Source organism: Desmodus rotundus, chromosome 13 (assembly GCF_022682495.2).
Source record: "Desmodus rotundus isolate HL8 chromosome 13, HLdesRot8A.1, whole genome shotgun sequence".
Lineage (NCBI taxonomy): Eukaryota > Metazoa > Chordata > Mammalia > Chiroptera > Phyllostomidae > Desmodus > Desmodus rotundus.
In genome coordinates this window covers 7,674,466-7,694,915 of record NC_071399.1, presented here as the reverse complement: position 1 = coordinate 7,694,915, position 20,450 = coordinate 7,674,466, and the positions used below count along the sequence as shown (strand labels likewise).

The 20,450-nt window shown below is 45.6% G+C and overlaps 1 protein-coding gene across 1 annotated transcript in view; it reads right to left on the bottom strand.

The window, feature by feature from the left end:
* Nucleotides 1–20,450, bottom strand: part of WWC2 (WW and C2 domain containing 2) — a 129,205-nt gene that overhangs the window by 89,282 nt on the left and 19,473 nt on the right. The gene's annotated exons all lie outside the window — the stretch shown is intronic.

Here is a 20,450-nt window from a genome sequence, read left to right as displayed (position 1 = left end):
GTTCACGAAAGACAAAGGGGCACTACTCCAGATGAAGGGAGGATAAAGAGACCTTGTAACTCGATGACACAGGTGAGCCTGCACTGTCCAGGGATGGGGGAGGGTACTGGAGGGAATGTTCCATAGAGGGCAGTACTGGGACAACTTAGCACAATCGGAGTAAAGTGCAGAGAGTAAACCCTTGTCCAGGGACTCTGTCAGTGAACGTCTGCTTTTAGAAAGTGCAAACCGAAGTATTGGGAAGTGGAGGGCATCATGTCTGCACCTTATCCTCAAATGGTTCAGAACAAAAATTAATGTGTATCAGGGAGTGGGAGTGTGCGTAGGGAGGGAGGGGCGGGATGGGGAGGGAGAGAGAATGATAAAGCAAACATGGTAAAATGTTAACATTTGAGGAATCTGGGTGAAGGGTGTCAGGGGAGTCTTTGTACTCTTTTTATGACTATTCTGTAATTATTTCAAAATAAAAAGTTAAATGAGAGACATAAATTTTGCCTGGCTTTCCAATGCGTACTTTCTGGTCAAGATCTTTCTTCATTCACTGAGAACAGCCAGGATGTGGCAGAGTAGCTGGGAGTAAAATTAAAGCCAAAGAACAAAAGGGATTTGGAAAGTCACAAACAACACTATCACATCCTCTCATCTGAATTCAGAAAGTTAAACAAATAAATACACTTGTAAAGGAATCAGGCTCCATAACACAGGTTGGAAAACCCTGACTTAAACTGCCCACCCTGCCAGGTTGCTCAGAGAACGGTTATTCCCGCCTCTGCGGGGGTGTTCTTGGCCAGTGACTCTCCGAGTTGACTCTGGGGCAGCGGTCGGTACTCAAACACAGAGAAGGGCCAAGGGAAAAGTCCATACTATGTGACATTGTCTTCAAGGACATCTTATTAGTGTCGAGCGGGTGTAGTCCGAGCAACTGCTGGCAGAGGGACGAATGGAGTAACTGCCCCACAACTTCCTTCCTGCACCAGCACTTGACCCAGGTGCCCCTCCGCCCATAGGTCATCAGAGCGTCCTTGAGACTAGGCTCTCCCCCATTTCGGTCCCTCCAGCTACACCTCCCAGACTCCTCATTCTAAAACACGCCTCCCATGCCGTTACTCCTTGTCAAAGCCCTTTGAAAGATACTTACAAAGAATCAGGTTCAAGTATCTTACTCTCAACACCTAAGGTCTCCTACCTTCCAGTCTTTAGTGTCTTTTCCAAATTTGTTCTCTAATCTCCCTTCAGCCAAAACTAGCCATTGGGTCTGTGCTGACCCCTAACTCTCTCTGTTGATCCTCAAAGTCCAAAAATGTAATTTATATTTATAATTTATAAATATAAATTATAGTGTCTTTTAAACCCAAAACGAAATAAACACAAACGAAACAAAACGTTTTAGCCGGTCGCCATGAGAAAAAATCTGGCCTGTGACTCAGTGTCCCTGTGCCTTTTCCTGAGGGTGCTGGACAAGGCCCAGGCTTCGAAGTGCAGCTTGAATCACTGGGAGCCCTTCTCCGGCTCTGAGACCCTGGGAAGGTACTTAGCCTCTCTGAGCTTCGTAAATACAGCAACAGCCTCAAGTTATTTTGAAGACAAAAATATACAATATGCACACAACAGCAAATCGAAAGGAAATCAGTATTAATTCCTTTCTTTCTGATTATAACAGAAACAAGGACAGGTAACTTTCATCCCTGTGCATCGGTAAATCCGAACTATACTGATACTTTCCAGAGTCCAAGAGGCAAACAAGATTTTCCATCCCCATTTTCATTTGTGAACTTGGAGGAAAACAGTTGCATTAATATCTCCCGATTCCAGATTCCAACGTACACAGATGGCTTACACAGAAATATTTATTATAAAATTTCACCTTTGAAATTATTTCATTAAAACTTTTTTTAATTGACAAGAGATATGACCAGATAATATTTAGTGGTTTCATCCAGCAAAATAAGATGTTTAGTTTGTCAACAAATAGGAATAGATCCCAAAACATGGGCGGCTCAAGTGAAAAGGTGCAGAGTCCATTCTTCAGAAAAAGGACTCAGCAGCAGCAACTGGGTGGACACTGACAACTTGCAGGCCAGGACACCCGGCTCCACGTCTGACCACGAACCGACCACGTGCCCATCGAATGGTCCTTTCCAGGCACGTGTGCTCAGCTTCTGACGCGCCCCATGGCCAGAGACTCCCGAGGCCAGCACAGTCTCAGCATCCCAGAACCTCCCATGACTTGGTACTACCGGGTGACAACCAAGGAGCAAATGAAGGGAAATCCCTCTTTACAGAAACAGTCCAGCCAGCACACGAATCGGAATGACTGCAGACATCACCGTTTTGCAAACCCCGGTTAACGCACAGCTCTAGGCACCCAGCACCAGTGGCACAGACCCTGGTGGCTTCCTCGGGCTTGTCTGGAAACATCTCAAACACTGTGCGCTTTCTACCAGCAAAATTTCAGTCTATATCTACGCCTAGATCTCCTGAATTGGATCAGATCCCTAGATCGGCTATCAGTTTTATATGAGACACAAAATCGTACCATGGGGATGCTGTCAGGAAAAAAGGATGAAGAGAGAAACTGTGAATGAAAAAATACTTAGAGGACTGTTTTTTAAAAACAGCTAAGCCATGGTGTTTGTGGACTAATCAGGGTAGTTACTTTCATGAGAAGGGGCCGGCACAGGTCTGGTGTCCTGGGTGGTGGGAGGAGGGCATTCTCTTCGGGACAATTCATCAAGCTCCATGTTTGTTCTGTGTGGTGTGTGTGCGTATGCATTTTACATGAAAAGAGGGGGAGAATCTAAATGTAATCCCAGCTTAGCCCACAGGCAGATTAAGTATGTGCCGAGGTGTTAGCGCATTAGTAATCGAGTCCTCCTCTCCTGCTCCCACCCTGCTTTGTTAAAAATAGTTTCTGATTTAATACTTTTAAAAAAGTAATTGAAGCGGTCATTAGGAAAACAAGGGAGGACTCTGAGGAGGTCCTTACGGTTCCTTTACCATTCGGAGCTGTTTATTTGGAGTTACTAAAGGGACACCACCGTATAATCTTTACAACACCCGGGGACCCTAACCGTTGGTGTTTGCCCTGTCTTTTCTTAAAAACTAAACCTCTCACCTTAGCAGGGGATGAGAAGGAGGTTTGCTGAGTCTATTCTCAATTGCTCATCTATACTAAATGCTTTTCAGGTCTTTTCTTCTAACTCATTGGAGACACCCTGGGTTGGGAGAGAGAGCTTCTTCAAGAGCTTCCCACATGAAGAAGAACATCCCCCTGCAAAGAGGGCGGCCCTGGGGGCAGGAGCTGTGGAGGGACCTGGACCCCTGCTTTGAGAACCGAGAGCTGGGGCCGGGACCCCTGCGAAGGAGAGGAGCGGTGCCGGGGCTCCTGGGGTCTGGGGTGAGGAGCCGAGCCCTGTGAGATCTAAGCAGAGAAGGGGGCAGGCAGGAGGGGCTGAAACGCAGACTGTGCTGAACGCAACATTGGCCTAACAAAGATCAGAGACACGTCTCAGAGCCCGTTACCAAGATCACAATGGGAAGGAGGATACAGAGGCAGTATGGCAATCTCAGAGAGACTCGGTTAAAAATCTAGGATCTAGATCTAACGTAAATCAGGTGTAACAGGCTTTTTATTCCAAGTTTCTTAAATTTCAATATTCATTAGCCGTGATATAAATATGGGACATGCCATTACCAGATTAAACCTTGGAGAGTTTTGTGGGTTCTTTTACAGTCTTCCCCAGTAGCACTTTTTATCCAAACAAACCAACCCCCCCAAAACAACAAAAAAAACCCCAACCCACTGTTCTGCCAAGACCTGTATCTTTCTGAGAAGGGGACAATGGGCATACTAAAGTACTCTGAGAGAACCACCACCTCACACACCCGCGGCGTCTTTCGTCCTCAGGAAGGGAAACCAGAATTTAAGGGCCGTTTTCGGAAGATCGGCTAACGGCACAGCTATAATTTCACGGAGTGCTAAAATTTCTTATAGCCTGCTTTTATTTTTTTAACTACTCAACACAAAAGGGTTATTTTGATCATTCTAGTTAGTGTGTTTTATGAAGACTGTGCCCATTCACACTGAACAATGCGTGGAATGAAGTACGTATACTTACCGGGGACAAACATGTCCCGCCTCACTGTTCTTACATTGCCTTGACATGCTTTTATGTTAGTCTTTTCGACGTTTGAGAACACAGAACCTAAAAGAAATAAATCATTTGGAGAATCCTTTGTTTCCACATCATTCCAAGTCCCTCAAACAAAATTGAAGGCCTACATAAAACATGCCGGCAATTTCTGTACCATCTTCGGATTGATCTTCAACTTTTAAAATGTCACTATTTTTCAGTATCACCTTTTTGATAACATTGTGAAGCAAAAAGTCGGAGAGGCTTCACCAGTTCCAAATCTCTGATATTCACTTGGTACAACTGATGTTAGGTCCTGGGGAAGGTAGAGATCTACAACGACAGCGGAGGGATTTGAGTGTGATGTACGTGTTCTTTACCACAGGTGTGGAGGCTCCATCCACTACTCAAAACGTCCTCACTGTCAGTGACTTGTAAAGGAAATGCTATGAGTTACAATGAGTTTCTGGCACTAACTCTGAAACTCAGTCATAACACAGACTGGCTGTGTGGCTTTGGGCAAATTACTCAGTCTCTCTGAGCCTCCACAGCCTCACAGAAAACGGAGATTACCCGTCAGTTTCCAGGCTCACTGCTGCCACGCGACAGGGACTGTGTCCCGGCACTGTGTCCAGCACTGGCTGTGCTGAGGTTTTCGCAGCTTTGTCGCACTTTTTACGTACACTGTTCAGGTGCTGTTAAAAGTACATGATGAGGGGAAAGAGCAGCAAAAACTAAAAAAATACATCTTGATATCCGATCTTAAATAAGCATGGTACCAAAACAGAAAATACTGGAAAGCAATTCAATAGCACAGGGCAGGACAGATTTAGGGGCGGTGCCTTTCCTAACCCACGAGGAAGCCAAAGCCTAGAAAGCTAGTCCACCAGACCCCACGTAACCTTGGCCCTCCAAGGCTAACATTCCTCCTACCACACTGATGTCTCAGCTCAAAACCCCGAAAGAGATTGACCTTTGCAGTACGGGGCAAACAGTTGGCCTTAGCTTAGCGATCCGACCTATTTGATAACAAATATTTCTGAACAAGAAAGCCACTCACACAGTGTGAGACTCCAGTGTCTGTGGCAGTGGGTTCCCTGGCATTGGCTGCTAGCCCCCACTTCTCCCTTTCTGAGGAAAGACTGCCCTGGCTCCTCCCAGGGACCTGCCGTGGGGACCCCAATGCCCAACCCACTGCCTAGCAAACATGTGACCGGCATGGACCAATCGTATTTGGTTGCCCAGAGTGATTACTTTATACCTTCCAATTTCAATAATGTAAAACATGCATGCAAATAAACTATAATTAGAAGAAACATGGACACATTGTTTTTAAATATTGGGTATGTGGATAATTATTTTTAAATTCTTGAGTACTGCTGATCTATCATCTTTTCAACAACAGTGAGAGGAAAAAAATGATAGCCATGTATATTTTCAAGTAGCTGGAAAATAAGTATTGCCCAGAGTTTTCTTTATTTACTTACAAGTCATTTATATTCACTTACTGTGAGGCAGTTGTGATCCTAAACGTTTTCTAAATAACTCACATTTAATCCCTAAAACAGCGGTAAGAGGAGAGGCAGAGAAACTTGCTTCAGGGTTACACAGCCAGAAACCCACAGTGCGGGGCCGAAAGCGCACTCTGTCCCCCCAGGCGGCTCTGGCCCTCGACCGCGGGGCTAAGGCCATGGAGCCTCCTCTCCACGCGCGGAGACCAGGCTCCCAAGGAGCAGAGAGGACTCCGGGAGCACACTACCCAGCTCACCTACGGCCGCACCTCCTTGGGGTGTGATTTCTGTCAGATTTCATCAGCGACATAAAACCAAATTTAACCAGTACTTAGAGATACAAGGAAGGCCCCGTGGTTTCACAAATGCCCTAGATGTTACTGGGGTGACACTTTTTTCCAATATTAAAAAATATTAAAAAAATAATTGTTCGTTGGCATATTATCTTCTCACTACGGTGTAATACAATGTGTTCACAATGAACAGTATTCACCATGCACAGTGAACAGTAGGAAACGAGTTAGTAGGAAAACAACTGGAACCAATACAACCTCTTGTTAACAAGCCAGTTCGTGAATGAGCAATGACATCTGGAGTCAAACGTTTTCTATCTACGAAAATTTCAATTAGTCCTGGCAGCCACGGCCTTAATTAGTACTTTCAAATATTAATTTTAATGTTCAAAAGAGTGATTTAGCAATGCTCCAAGATGAGGAATTCATGCCCAGCAGTTTTCTTCACTTTAGTGCGATTCTGCATTAGTCTCTCTTAGTCAAATACTCTCTAAATGAGTCAATGTTTTCAATTTGCCAATGAAATTCCAAAACAGAATACTAAATAACACTGAGGTCTCACAGTAAACCACGAGTATGTATTCAAGTCAAAACGGTCATCTTTCACAAAGCTGTTACCTTATATTGTCTCTGCCACCAGTTCAGCCCATTTACAGACACACCCCGGAGGAAAACTCCCTGGTTCACACTGAAACTGAAGTAGTGAAATCAATTAACCACTTATTTAGAAGAAACGGAACTTTGTTACTTTTCAACTACTTTTCAAACGAGGGAAACAAATCACAAGTTCTGAAGATGTGTGAAAGGCTGGTCCCCGGTTCCCGTTTCCGCAGGATTCTGCAAGACGGGCGCCTGAAGAAGATGCCCTTTTCCCCCCTCGGCATCTGGTACCTTAATTTCACACCCACTAGCAGTTCGGCCTGTTTGTTCAGAACGAGTTCACGCTAGGAACCTCCATCCATGACACAAAGTCATCACAGAACTCAAAAGAGGTGCCCTTTTCAATTTTTAGGAAAACGTCTCAATATATTCTGTTCAACAGCCTAGAAACAGAACTTAACACAATTCTTGCCTGAAAGGGCTTGTCTATTATTAAAAAGATATAAAACAAAAAGGGTGGTAACCAGACTCCCTACTTTTAGCTGGTTCCCGATGACCCACAAGTCTGTATACATGTAACAGGACTGAGGCAGCCAATGAGTGTCGCTCGCCGGGTTCTGGGGACGCTGGGGAGGAAGACTTGGCCAGTGTCATGCCAGGCTAAGGCACCCACCCCCGCCGTTAATAAAAATTCAGAGACCGCCAAGTCACTTTTCAGAGTCATTCAACAAACATAAAAGCAAATTGGCGTGCCAAAGGGATGTCACATTACAGACTCCAAAGTGAAGGAGAAGGGGCTTGGGGGAGACACATGTTGCCAAGCCTTCCACCTCGTGCCTCTCTTCTCACAGTGACAGGCCGGGTTTCACTGCCCCTTCTCGAGAGCAGACTGCCCCGCCTAGGCCTCACGTTGCACTGCTCCTTCTGGGAAGAAAGCGGCATTTTCTTGGGTTCTACTTTATATATAATTTATGGAAGGAAGTCGAACATTCTTGTGTTTCGCTTTACAGGATACTCACAGTGAAACCGCCCGGCCCACACCCTAATCCCCTCGGGGAGCATTAGCCTCTGCTGACCGTGAGCCAGAACACACAGCACGGGCTCCGTTCCAGGGCTTCTCGGACGGGTGCAGCCCGGGAATGCGCCTGGGGGCCGGCGCACTCAAATCCACAAAACAGACGTGGCATTTACCACGGCCTTTCCATGGTACAACGGGCACACATAGGTTATTTAGAAGAGCACAGAAAACAAGAGGTTACAAAGAAACGTTCCCTTTCTGGGAAGATCTGAACACACACACACACACACACACACACACACGGGCTGAATCTTCTCTGCGCTCAGAGCACCTTGGTGACCGACTGAGAGGCACAACATGCCCCACAGTGCCCCCACAGTGGGCAAAAGCTGAGGAGCGACTCAGAAAATGCCACAGCTGGCTTGGTGTTGAAAGGGGAGGCCGGTGGCAGGCTGACCCCCGTGATCACAGCTTCCACGGAGCGCGTTCAGCAGAAAAGGTCTTGCCGACGGCAGTCCTATCTGCGCCGAAGTCACACGAGTATCAGCAGTGCTCACCGTTCCTGCGGCGCTCTCACGAAGGATGACCCCAGACCCTGGGGTGTCACCCTCACACTACCTGCCGAGAACATCCTGACTGGGAGGTGTCTGTGTTTCACATTACACGCCTCCTGCCCAGAACGTCCTCTCAGGTATTTCCCCGGCTCATGCCTTCACCTTCCCACCGCTTTTCTGAAATAACACCCTTCCTCGTTTGCCTTACCTTCCTGTACTTTTTCTTCCGAGCACACGGACATCATGCCGTGCGCCTCTCTGTCCACTGCTCCGGCGTGTGTCCCCTGCTCTCCTAAATGCCCCACAAGGCAGCCCCTGGCTCCGCGATGCTTCTCACGGTGTTATCCGAGCCTGCAAACGGTGCCTGGCACGGAGCGGGACACGGTGCCGATGGAGTCACGAGTGTCTAACAGGAAAAACGAAGGCTCCAGATGTGCTCATCTACCTGACAACACATGAAGGATGCCTCCCGAGGGCTCCACAGCAAAGCCACAGCCTCATTTCAGCGACACAAAACTACCTCACTGCCTACAGAGGTGCCAGATGCCGGTGGTGATGCTTGGTGACCTAAGCCTTCTGCTGATGACACTTTTAAATAGCTGGACAGCCACTAGCAGGTGGTAGAGAACCTATTCAGGCACAGAGGATTATATTCAGGCACCACCTCAGGGTGGTGATGGGGTACTATGGACTGAGCTGTGTGTGCCCCCCAGATTCAATGTTAAAACCCTAAACCCAAAAGTGACTGATTTTGGAGAAGGGGTCATTAGGAGTTAATTAAGGTTAAATGAGGCCATTCGGGTAAGGCCCTGATCTGGTAGGACTGGTGGCCTTGTAAGAAGAGGAAGGAAAATTTTCTTTTTCTCTCCATGGACACTCAGCAAGAAAGGCCAGGTGAGGACACAGGGAGATGGTGGCCGTCTGCAAGCCAGGAAGGTAGCCCTCCCCAGAAATCAAATTGGCCAGCACCTTGACCTTGGACTTGGAGCCTCCAGAACTAGTGGTCATTCATCCGGCAGCTCAAACGGATGAATACACAGAAAGTGGAAATCAGAGGACCCTTAACAGCAGCCTGGAAATCCTTGAGAAACCCATCCCTTCCTATGTGAAACACGCCCCAGGCGTTCCCCACAGAACTGGCTCATCCTCACCACGCAGCCCCTCCGGTTCAGGTTTCGGACTCCCCCACCCAGTAACGGGAGGCTCTGGAAAGGCTCTGGTGCTATCTCTGTGGCTCTCCGAGCCTCAGTGCACCGAAAACGGGAGAATTGACAGCACACTGCATAGGGAGGTTGTGAGGAGTAAACTAACCTTCGGTAAATGTTTACAGCGGTGTATGGTGCAGAGTAAAGGCTATATAATGTTGGCTGCTGTTATTACGAGCATGAGTATCCAATTTTACTTCCAAAGTAACAATATGCCCTAGGTACAATCAGCACCCTCATTTCAGGAAACTGAGGCACAGAAAAGTCAGTTAGTGAGTAGAGGGGCCAATATTCCACACGAGGCAGCCTGACTCTAAGGTCCAGACTCAACTCCCTGCCTGGCCCAGAGAGAAAGCTCTGCAAACATGTCGCCTTTATTACTAAGGTCAGGCTATACTGTCAGTAAAGAAAGGAAAAGTGGTCATAAATCAAGAAAGCAATGTGTTTTTCCTTTCCAATGCCGTTCTTATAAGGTCTCGTCAATCATTTCATCTCACAGAATCTGCTTATTCAAAACAATACTTCTTTATTACACTAAAAAACAATTGTGATCCCAACACATTCTTGAGAGTAGCAAAACGTCCTAAGTTAATGGTTCACATGTATGGCTCCTGTGTGAGCCGATACCTTCCCGGTAAGGACAGTGCAGCAAACCTGCTTTGGTCTTTCTGTCCACTGGCAGCCCTTGGCCACTGTCCCTGTGGGGCAGTGACCCCCCAGTCTGTGTATGAGTCACGGCAACATGCATGTGGAAAACACGTCATAGACCGGCACACACGCAGTGTTCGCTAGAACAGCCACAGAACCGGCTGGAAAGCGAGTGTCAGCTGGGTGCAAGCCTGGCCCTGCGCGCCACACAGGCCCTGATCCCAGTTCAGTCATGCCAGACGGCAAAGTCGGTAACTAAGAGCAGTGTGACAATTCAGCACGATACTTCTAAACCGTTACGGGTAAAGGAAAATAAAATAGCTAAAAGCACCAACTCTGTGAAACTGAATGATAAAGAAAGCGCTACATATATATATATAATTCAAGTAAGCACCATGTAGTTAGATTTACTACCTAGTAGGTGCATTTTTAGAGAAAACAGACCAAAATTTAATGTGTTAAGCATCCCTTTTAAGAAATTTTTAAAAACCAGTAAAATCAGCCCAAAGTAGGGGAAACGTAGGTGCAGAAAATAATGAAACAGAAAACAAATGATAAAGAGAATGAACGATGTCAATGTCAAAACTCATTTCTTCAAAACGAACAAAATTGGCTAACCTCCAACAAACACAGTTAAAGAAAAAAGAAATTATGAATATAAAGAGACAATGGCAGAAAAAAAGAGGAAATATAACTATAGATGCTATCTACTTTAAACATATATAATTTTCTTCTGAATCACTTTATGCTAAAAATTTAGATGAACAAATTCTTAAAAAGCAAAATTCAAAAGAACTGAATCAGAAGAAATAGAAAACCTGAATAATTTCATAAGGACTAAAGAAACGATATCAGCAGTTAAATGCTACAGCCATATCATTTTACAAGCTTGTTTAACCGAATAGTCAAGAAAGAAATAAGGCCAACATTCCATCAATTATTCAATAGTACAGAAAATGTGGACACATGCCTCGCCTCATTTTATCACGGTGCATAACCTTAATTCCAAATTTGACAAGAATGAGGAAGGACAATCGCCGGTGAAGTTCACTTACGGACATAGATGTAAAACACAAAGCAAGAGGATATTTAATTGGCATTGAGACATACATTTAAAAAATATTTTAACATCTCTGAAACCAGAATACATTTTACAGTCTAAAGCATCTTATAATCATCATTAGCTACCTAAAAAGAAGAAAACTTAACATTTGTGAAATAGGAATGTATCTTACATACATGGAATTTTAAATTCTTTTTTGTAAAGTATTGGCAAACCGAACTCTGGCAATAACAATAACAGTAATTCATGACCAACTTGGGTTTATCCCAGGGATACAAGGTTGGCTTAACATTAAAATGTCAATAATGAAATGTGTACCATTCACAGGAAAAAAAAATCATTTGATTATCTCAAAAAGAACAGAAAGCCTTTTGATAAAATTCAGGATCATTTAAAAAAAAATAAATAAAACAAAACTCAGCATGCTGGAAACAGAAAGGGCTTCCTTAACCTGATAAAGGTGTCTACAAAACACCTATTTACATTGAAAGCATTTCCTGCAGGATTTAGGGCAAAACAAAGATGCCCATTATTACCACTTCAATTCAACACTTTATTCCAAGTCCATGCTGGTTTGTATGGCAGGAAAAAGAAATAAAAGGATTAAGGATAAGCAAGGAAGAACAAAAGTGTCATTATTTCCAAGTGTTATCACTGTTTTCATCTAAATAACCTAAGAAACTCTCCCTACCAAATATTAAGATTTGCTTTAAAACTATAATATTTAAGGCAAGGGGATAATGGCAAAGCACTGAATAAATAGACCAAAGGAACTGCATGGCAGCACGAAAGCTCATCCCCACAGAGACTGACATGTGACACGCAGAAACACACGTGGAAGACGCTCCGTGGCCGCGCAGGAGGAAAAGCTGGCGCCCCACACCGGGTGCTGTGGTCACGGGTTGGACGTGGAGGGAAAAGGGAAACTGGTCTCCTCCCACCCCGTCCTCAAAAACCAAGTCCTGGTGAGGCGAAGACTCAGATGTGAGAGGCAAGCATCTGGAGCTCTTCAAAGACGATGTAATAGAATACTGTGTGACCTCAGGACACGGTGTTTGAGAAGAGGGACAGATCGGACTCTATTAACTTCAGAACTACCGTTCATCAAAAATTCCACGAAGGAAGTTAAGAAAAAGCAATAAACTGGGAGAAAAGCAATATCTGCTGCGCATGTAAGTCACAAGGATGTGTTTCTATAATGTATAAAGAACTCTTAAAAATCAATTAAAAAACGAACAAACCAATGGAAAGACGAGCAACCAAAACCAAAACAACAACAACAAAACGCACCCATGAATTTCAAAGAGACGGAAAACAGGTGGCCTCGAAACAGACGAAAATATGCTCAGCCCCGTTTATAATGAAGGAAATAAAGAAGAAGTAAAACCACAACGGGGCACCACTTCCAACCCACCCAAATGAAAATCATCAAGTCAGACAACTTAGGTGCTGTCAAGAACGTAGAGGACTTAAAAGAAAAAAGAAAAGAAAAGAAAAGAGAAGAACTGGAAATCTCACAGACCGCTGGAGAGTGTAAACTGCTTTACAAAAACAGAAAGTTGGAAAAAGTCGGCTTTCCATAGTAAAGCTGCATATCCAACTGTACAACCCAACAAACCCCCTCCTGGGGGGGGGGCACTCTGGGGTCGCCGCTGTGCGCATGTGCGGGGCGGCGTGCAGCAGGGCTCCGCGAGGCCCTGTTCCCACGGGGACAGACCGCACACAGACCAGTGCTCACACCCATCTGGCGAAGGGAGACGACAGAGCAGAGATTACGAATGAGCAACAGTCCTCTACGTGGATAAATTCAAAGTTTTAGTTGTGTGTTGACCTTACTGTGTTCTTTTTAGTGCAATCCATGAATGCACTCCCCGTAAACTTGATTCCTTACTTCAGTGGTTTGTGCGCTATAAAGATTGCAGTCCTACGTACGTTAGGTTTATAACAGCTACGTGTTTCATTTTTTGAAGCTATTGTAATGGCGGTATTTTATTGAGTGTGTTGGGGTGACACTGGTTCACAAAACCATACAGGGTTCAAGTGCACAACTCAACAAAGCATCATCTGCACCCTGCACCGTGCACCCGTTGCCCAAACAAAGGCTCCCCACCCCGATTTATTCCCCTTTTCCCACCTACCTTCCACCTGTCCCCACCTCTTTTCCCTCCTGCTACCACACACCGCTGTCTGCATCTATGTGTTATATATATATAACAAAATACTTTTAATTCCTTCAGCTTCTTTCATCTAGCCTCCCAATCCCCCTTCCTACTACTGTTTTAATTTTACTTTTCCAATTATCCACTGCTAGCTTATACAAATATTGTTTTTATTTATGTCTGTACTGCACCCTCAGGGAGGTGGGACATAAGTCCCCGCGCCCTCAGTGTGGGCGGTACACGGTGACCTCCTTCCCCAGAGGACACTGTGGAAAGCGGAAAGAGAAACATAACTTTATAATGAAAAAACCTGACAGGCGCGACCTTGGCCAAAATGAAGGTCACCATCAACCGTGGTCAGTCTTACAGAAGCACCTGTGCTAACAGAGGCAGACGACAGGTGAGGGGGCCGTAATCTATTAGGTCAGCTGAGCGTGTGGTTTTAATGTGAAGACTGCATGGCTTCAGTTTCAACTGTGTTTTTATGTTTCTGAAAAAGTGCTCTGTAACCGGGGGCCTGCCTTACACACCGACTGACAGACACTGACAAGATGCCCCTCCCTCTGTGGTCGTTGAAGTCAGCACTCTCTTCTTGACTTCCAGAGACCCTAAGACACCGCCCATGAGGTGGTGTCCTTCCCGTGTGCAGAAGTTAATGCTCTTTACCATAACTCCTGGAACTACTACTGTGCTGTGAAGATTACAAGAAGCAGAATTTTCTTATCCTACTACCTGGGAACTTCCCAAAATATATGACAATACAGCAAGGGCTTTCAAAAGCAAAACAAAAACCTCATTTGTTACCAGAGCATTTAAAATACAACGTCTGGCATCAGAATCAGGTGCGTACAGTGAGTCCACAGAAGGGCCTCAATGGAGGAGGAAACTCCATTTCTTGGCAACATTTACAATTCAAATACCTCTGTTAAAGGTATTCCAGAGGCAAAACCTGTATTTCCACCAACCCTGTTTCTCCAGGCTCCTCCTGATACAAGAAGATAACATACTACACTGGAGCCTGCAGTCAGGGAGAAAAGTCTCGGTTTTAACCACAAAAAAGTAAATGTTGCATTGAAACGTTCTCCCTTATTGGCTGCCACGGAACTGGGGAACTATTTCTTGTACCACCAAAAGTCAGACTGAAAAACAATAAGCCACCTCCCACTAAGAAACAGAAGGCAGCTTTCCTTCTGTTCTCCTTCTTTATGCAAATTAAGTCTTAGCCTGGCTTTAGCCACTCCCAAGGAGAACGGGCTGCCCTATCCCGAAGAGTCTAGGTCGGCCTCCGTGCCCAGGGCCTGGGCCCTAGACAGCCTCAACTTCCACTGTTCTCTCACTGCCCCTTGAGTTTCAAACGTGTGCGTTTCCATGAAGTTCTATGGTTTTATTTATGATTTTACTGGTGAATCTTTAATCCTTCAGTACACAGACCACACTTGGTGACAGAAGATTCCAAAATGATCAGCTGCTGATGGTTCCAACTGTCTCAGTTCCCATTAACCACTCGGATTTGACCCAAGCTGCTATATTTGGAAAATATATTTAAAACAACAGTATCAATACCATAAAAATCCACCCTTTTAGGGGCAATCTATTAATGCTGACAAATGCATACTACTACACAACTACCACACCAACCAAGAAATAGGACTCTTCCATCACCTGCAGAAGCTCGCTCATCCCCTATGTAGTGGGTCCTTCTTCCACACCCGGCAACCCCAGCTCTGAGTCTGCTAATAGCTTTCCCTGCTCAAGAATGGCAACTACACTGATATGTAGCCCCTTGAATTTGGCTACACTCAGCTCACTGAACTTAATCGTTAGAAAGCAAAAGAAGCAACTGGAAAGGATGACGACCCCAAGACAACACTGAGTGTGAACACCCTTCCTGAACACGGGCCCGCACAGGTATAGAAGGTATAGTCAGGGTGTGTGAAATGAACAAACAAATGACTAGGAGGAAACCGCAAAATCCCGGCCCCCCGGTATGCATCGGTCATAGAGACGCTTTGCAAAGTCGTGCGGCAGCCAACTGCTTGGCAGAATACTGAATTAAATTCCTCAAAAACCTCTACTGATGTGCTCATTGTTGTCAACAAACAACAAACTGTAATTATCTCTACAAACCCACTTGGTAGGCTTTAATAACAGCCCTGTGGAGTGGCACACCACTTTCTCAAAGGCTAACAAAAATAAAAATGCCTTTTTAAAGCACTTTCCACCACATGAGCATTCCGACCACCTCCCTGACCGGAACGGCCTCAGTCATTCCCGCAAGTCCAAAGCCCATTGTTGTAAAAGTGCATTACTCTGTATCCCCCAAATCCATATCATGAGACTAACCCTCTCTCTGAGACTAGATTCCAATAGTCCAGTGACCACTCCTCATCTCTCCTGCCTGTTTCACAAATGCCTGGAACTCAACAGGTCTACAGCTGAGCACAACTCCACCTTCCCTTACTGTTAACTGACTTGCTAGGTGACATCATCATTCACCCAACTGCTCAAGCCTGAAAGGCTGGATGTCATGCCTCTGTTTCACCCCTAACATCCCGTCAATCAACAGATCCTCGTGTTGCCTAGTGTTGGGTCTCTTTCATCCACAGTCTCTTTATCCCCATCTCCACTGCCACCCTTTGAACCGAGTCAACACCGCCTCCTGCCCTAACTCCTCAAGTGGCCTACTGTCTTCCCTCTCTACATTATGGCTGCTCCCCCTCAATCTGCTCCCCGCCTCCCCTAGGCTGGTTAGATAAACTAGATATGTACTTGCAATGCAATACCACGCAGCCATGGAATGATATCTAACCTATGTTCATTGGAAAAAGTAAGGTTTGTAGAATAGTCTACATAATATTTAGCTATTTGTATAGAAAAAAGGGTGATGAAAAATAAATAGCTATGCAGTTGCCTGCATGCGCACAGAATGTCTCTGGGAGGATACTTGGGAAATAAGTACAGGCGTGTCCAGGGACAGGAAGTGCAGGAGGGGAGACAGAGGTAGGAAGGAGCCAGCACTGCTATGGCTTTTGTTAGGTCTTGAAAATCAAACTATGTGACAGTTTTACCCATTCAGAAAACAAATAACATCAAAATGAAAGAAAAAAATCTTGCTCTCAGGATTAACTACCAAAACGTTGGTCTAACCCCTGCCCAACTCTCTAGTCTTGTTTCAAGCTACCTCCGTTCTCTCCCTTCTCCCCTCCTTTGTCCTCCTCCCTCCTTCCTTCCTCTCCTCTCCCCGCCCTCACACACACACACACATACACACACTAGATCTTTCTAAGGCTCCAAGTTCCTCCAGCTCAGAGATGCTGCACGTGCTCTCTTCTCTGCCCCCCCAAATGATCCCATCCCACCCCCTTTCTAGCTAACTCCCGTTAGCCTTCAGGTTGCCATTTAAATGTTACGACCTCGGTGCCCAGGAAAGCTTTCCTGACTCCCAGATAGTCACGGGCCACGGGCCATGCCATTACACCCGGTACTCTCCTCTTCATACTCATCATTGAACCCCTTGCTCTTTATTGGTTTCCTCACCTAGACTCCAAACAACAGGGTGGCAGTGGCTGGGTCTGTCTTACTGACCAAGCGGGAAAAAATCCAGCCCCCGAAGGTACAGAAAATGCCCATGGGACCACAGCGTGTATTTTCGGGAAGAGGGAAGACAGCTTGCTCTGAATCTGTTTCGATGCCTCGCATGATCCAGGCACTAGGACACGGAGGGAATGAATCGACACACCCACATGTGCAGAGACCTGGGTCTGCATCCCGCTTAGACAGAGCACACACCTAAGCCTCCTCTATGAAGTGGAGACAGTCCCATCTGCCCCTTAGAGATGCTGGGAAGGGCAGCACGAGGTTCCAAGGAATCAGGCCCATGTTGGCACCCTGCGGAAGCCCAGGAAAGACCAGGAACCACAGTAAGGAATGAACAGACTCAAGGTTTATATCCCTGAAAGTTTAAGCGACTGCTCTGCCGTGAGGATGGAAAGAGACACCTTTCATTTAGCATAAAAACCAAGACTCACAGCAATAAAAACACAAAAGAGATGAACCTTGGAGCAGAAAAGACGTGATAGGGAGCAAGACAACAGCAGTAGAGGCAGCGGCAGCAGCGTTGGCAGTAGCAGCAGCGGCTACAGCGCTGTAGACTCTCCCAGACCAGCGAAGAGGAGGTGCAGAAAGTGGAGAAAAAGGCCAGGGACAAAGGCTTGCCACCCACAGGCTGGTGGATGGGAGGAGGGGGCTGTGGCCCGTGCAGAACGAGGGATTCTGCAGCTGCCACACAAGATCAAAGGGCTGTGAAGCTAGGTCTATATAAAGGCAGCAAAGACCTGGAGTGCAACCTTCTCCGTGAAAGGCATGCCGGCAGTCTACAGATAGTTAAGCTGAACGTAATGAGAAAAGGGACATCTGCATGGTACTCTGCATGGTATTCAGTACACAAATATTTGACGGATCGGTACAAACGGATTCACCTAACCTGTGTATTATCAAGACTTAGAAAGGGCAGCCACACACATCCTTGGCATCAGCAGTGATGAGAAACATACCACCTTGTAAGGCAACCCACTCCCTTCTGCCATGACTGAAAGCCTTAGACTGTGGCGCGTCATAAGGAAAAGATGCATGTCTTCCCGTAGTGTGTCCACTGGATCCATCACTCGCACGTAACAGACCTTCAGATACTTGAAGATTATTATAATCAGGGGACCACGTGTTCCCATTTGCCAAGGGCAGTCTTGTTTATGCCCAGCAACCCAGCATGATTATTGATGGTTCTCTCTTTCACTCTCAGAGGGTCCTCATTTGGAAAACAAATTATAGGGTCCCCCAGCTGTGAGACGCCTCCCTACCCCCCGAAATGCTCTTCTTCAGGCTAAGCATTCACCTTCTCACCATCCTGTAAGCTCTGAGCTCTGAGTGAGCTCCAGGTGCCCGATATCCCTAAACCAATTGCGAATATATTCTAGGCATAATGTCACAGCAAAAATCAGAGTTTATTCTTCTGATAAGAGACCCTCGGCATTTTCAGAAGTCAAGTACACTGTTTACTTATGTTGAGCCCAGATTGTCAATGAAAACTTTTCAGTCCTTTCCCCTGGAATTTCTACCAGGAAATACTGTACCTACACAACAGATTTTCAGATTCTAAAGCAAGGCCTTACATTGTTGCACTAGATTTCACTTAGCTCATTACTTCAACCAAGTAAACAGTATATGAGGACACTGATTCTGCCATGTACTTTATCTTGCCCTGCTTTATCCTATCTGCAAGTCTAAGATACTACTAAAAGAGACTGAACTTGGAGCTATTATCAAAACCCTAATATAAGCCATTGGTCCCTCATGGACGCCTTAGGGTACAGTCCCTCGGTTACTACTATGCCAAACTAAAAGGTCAGCAAGCCCATACTTCACCATGTTCTTCATAAGATACAAAATATGGCATTTAGGTAGACATTTATGTGCCCCTTATCTGCAGGGAATACATTCCAAGACCTGCAGTGGATGCCTGAAACCATGGGTAGTGCTGACACCTGTATATACTATATCTTTTCCAATACGCCCATGCCCACAGTAAAGTCCAACATATAAGTTAGGCACAGTAAGAGATTAACGGTAATAACTAATAATAACAGAATAATTATAACAATACACCTTAATAAAAGTTACGTGAATGTGGCCTCTCTCTCTCTCTCTCTCTCTCTCTCTCTCAAAATACTTGATGACTGAGATGCTACCATGTGAGCCATGGGTGGGTAGTGTACGCAGTGTGGATACAGTGGACAGAGGGATGACTCACATCCGCTGGGACAGCATGAGATGCCACCAGACCATACAAAAGGGCATGTGACTTAAAACTTACTGCTTATTTCTAAATTTTTCCATGTCACATTTTCAAACCACCGTTGACGGCTCGTAACTGACACCATGGACAGCGAACCCCCAGACCAGCGGGAGACTGCTGCGCTGTGTCTCTGCCTGAGACTATGCTGGCACATGTCCTTTTGGAGGTAACATCGGGATGTCAACACGGAAACACCACGGAAATAGAGAGCACAGACAGAAGGGCAGCACCCACAGATATTCACTGAGTCACTCCATAAATCCAGCCCCCGATGTGTGTCCAGGGTTACGGCTGGCCCCCATGATACAATGGCACCAAGGTACAAGGCCCCTATCCACACAGAATTTTGAAAAACATCCATTTCTAAAGAATTAGAAGACACAAATTAAAACACACACACACACACAACTGAACAGAGAGTCTAAAGATTAAGGTGGAGAACACGGAGGACGGCTTACAGCCAGAGCCAAGGAAAGACACCGGACGAAGGAAGAAGAGAAGACCCGGAGCCCGGACCCCGGAAATCTCAGCCACACATGTCCCTGGGAGGCAGAGCTGGTGTGCCCAGGAAAGGTGAGGGTCTGGCCTGGAATACGTTCCACGGTGATGGGAAAAAAATATATTCCTGTTGATCTGCAGATTAAAATGTATAAAATAATTCCTTTAAAAAAAAAGACTACATACAAGAAAAACAGATGAATATTTTCATGATCTTCGCACAGAGAAGAGATTTCTAGGCATTTTATAAAATGCAGAAGCACAAAGGAAAAGATTGGAAAGTTTGATTAACACAAATTCAAAACATTCAAGCCTGCACCTAATTCAAAATGCAATTAATCTTATAGTGCGATAGTACATAATAGAGAATGGTGATACGGAGCATTCTGTTTCCTAATTACAATCCTTTCCCATTTCTCACACAGAAGTAAAAATAAACTAGTGTGTGCGCACACAGAACACAGAAGACGTTCCAAATCAGTAATTCTGCACATTCAACTCAACCAGGTTCGATGTAGAAGCTAATCTGTCCTTTCAGCTGAAAATATTAATATGTAAATCCTGGGAAGTTCTAAGGAAATGGCTTCCATCTCATCGACAACAGTTCTCTGCTATATCTGAGAAAGCTCTTGTTCTATCTGCCTGGAAAATGACAAGAGTGGGCAGAAAGGAGTGTCATCTGGAGGCAGGTACTGAGTATTTTGAAGAGCCCAGGAGGCCTGCAGAAAAGCAGGGACCAGTGCGTTGACCCCCGCTCTGGTGTGATGGGATCCCAGAGGACTAAGACTTGCAACCAGCTCCTGAGCAAGTCTCCACCACCGGACCCAGAATCCGGGAGGAGCAGCACCGGCCTCATCTCTCACACAGTGCTAACCACCCCTGCTTCTCGCCCAGGTCTGGTCAGACGTGGATGGAAG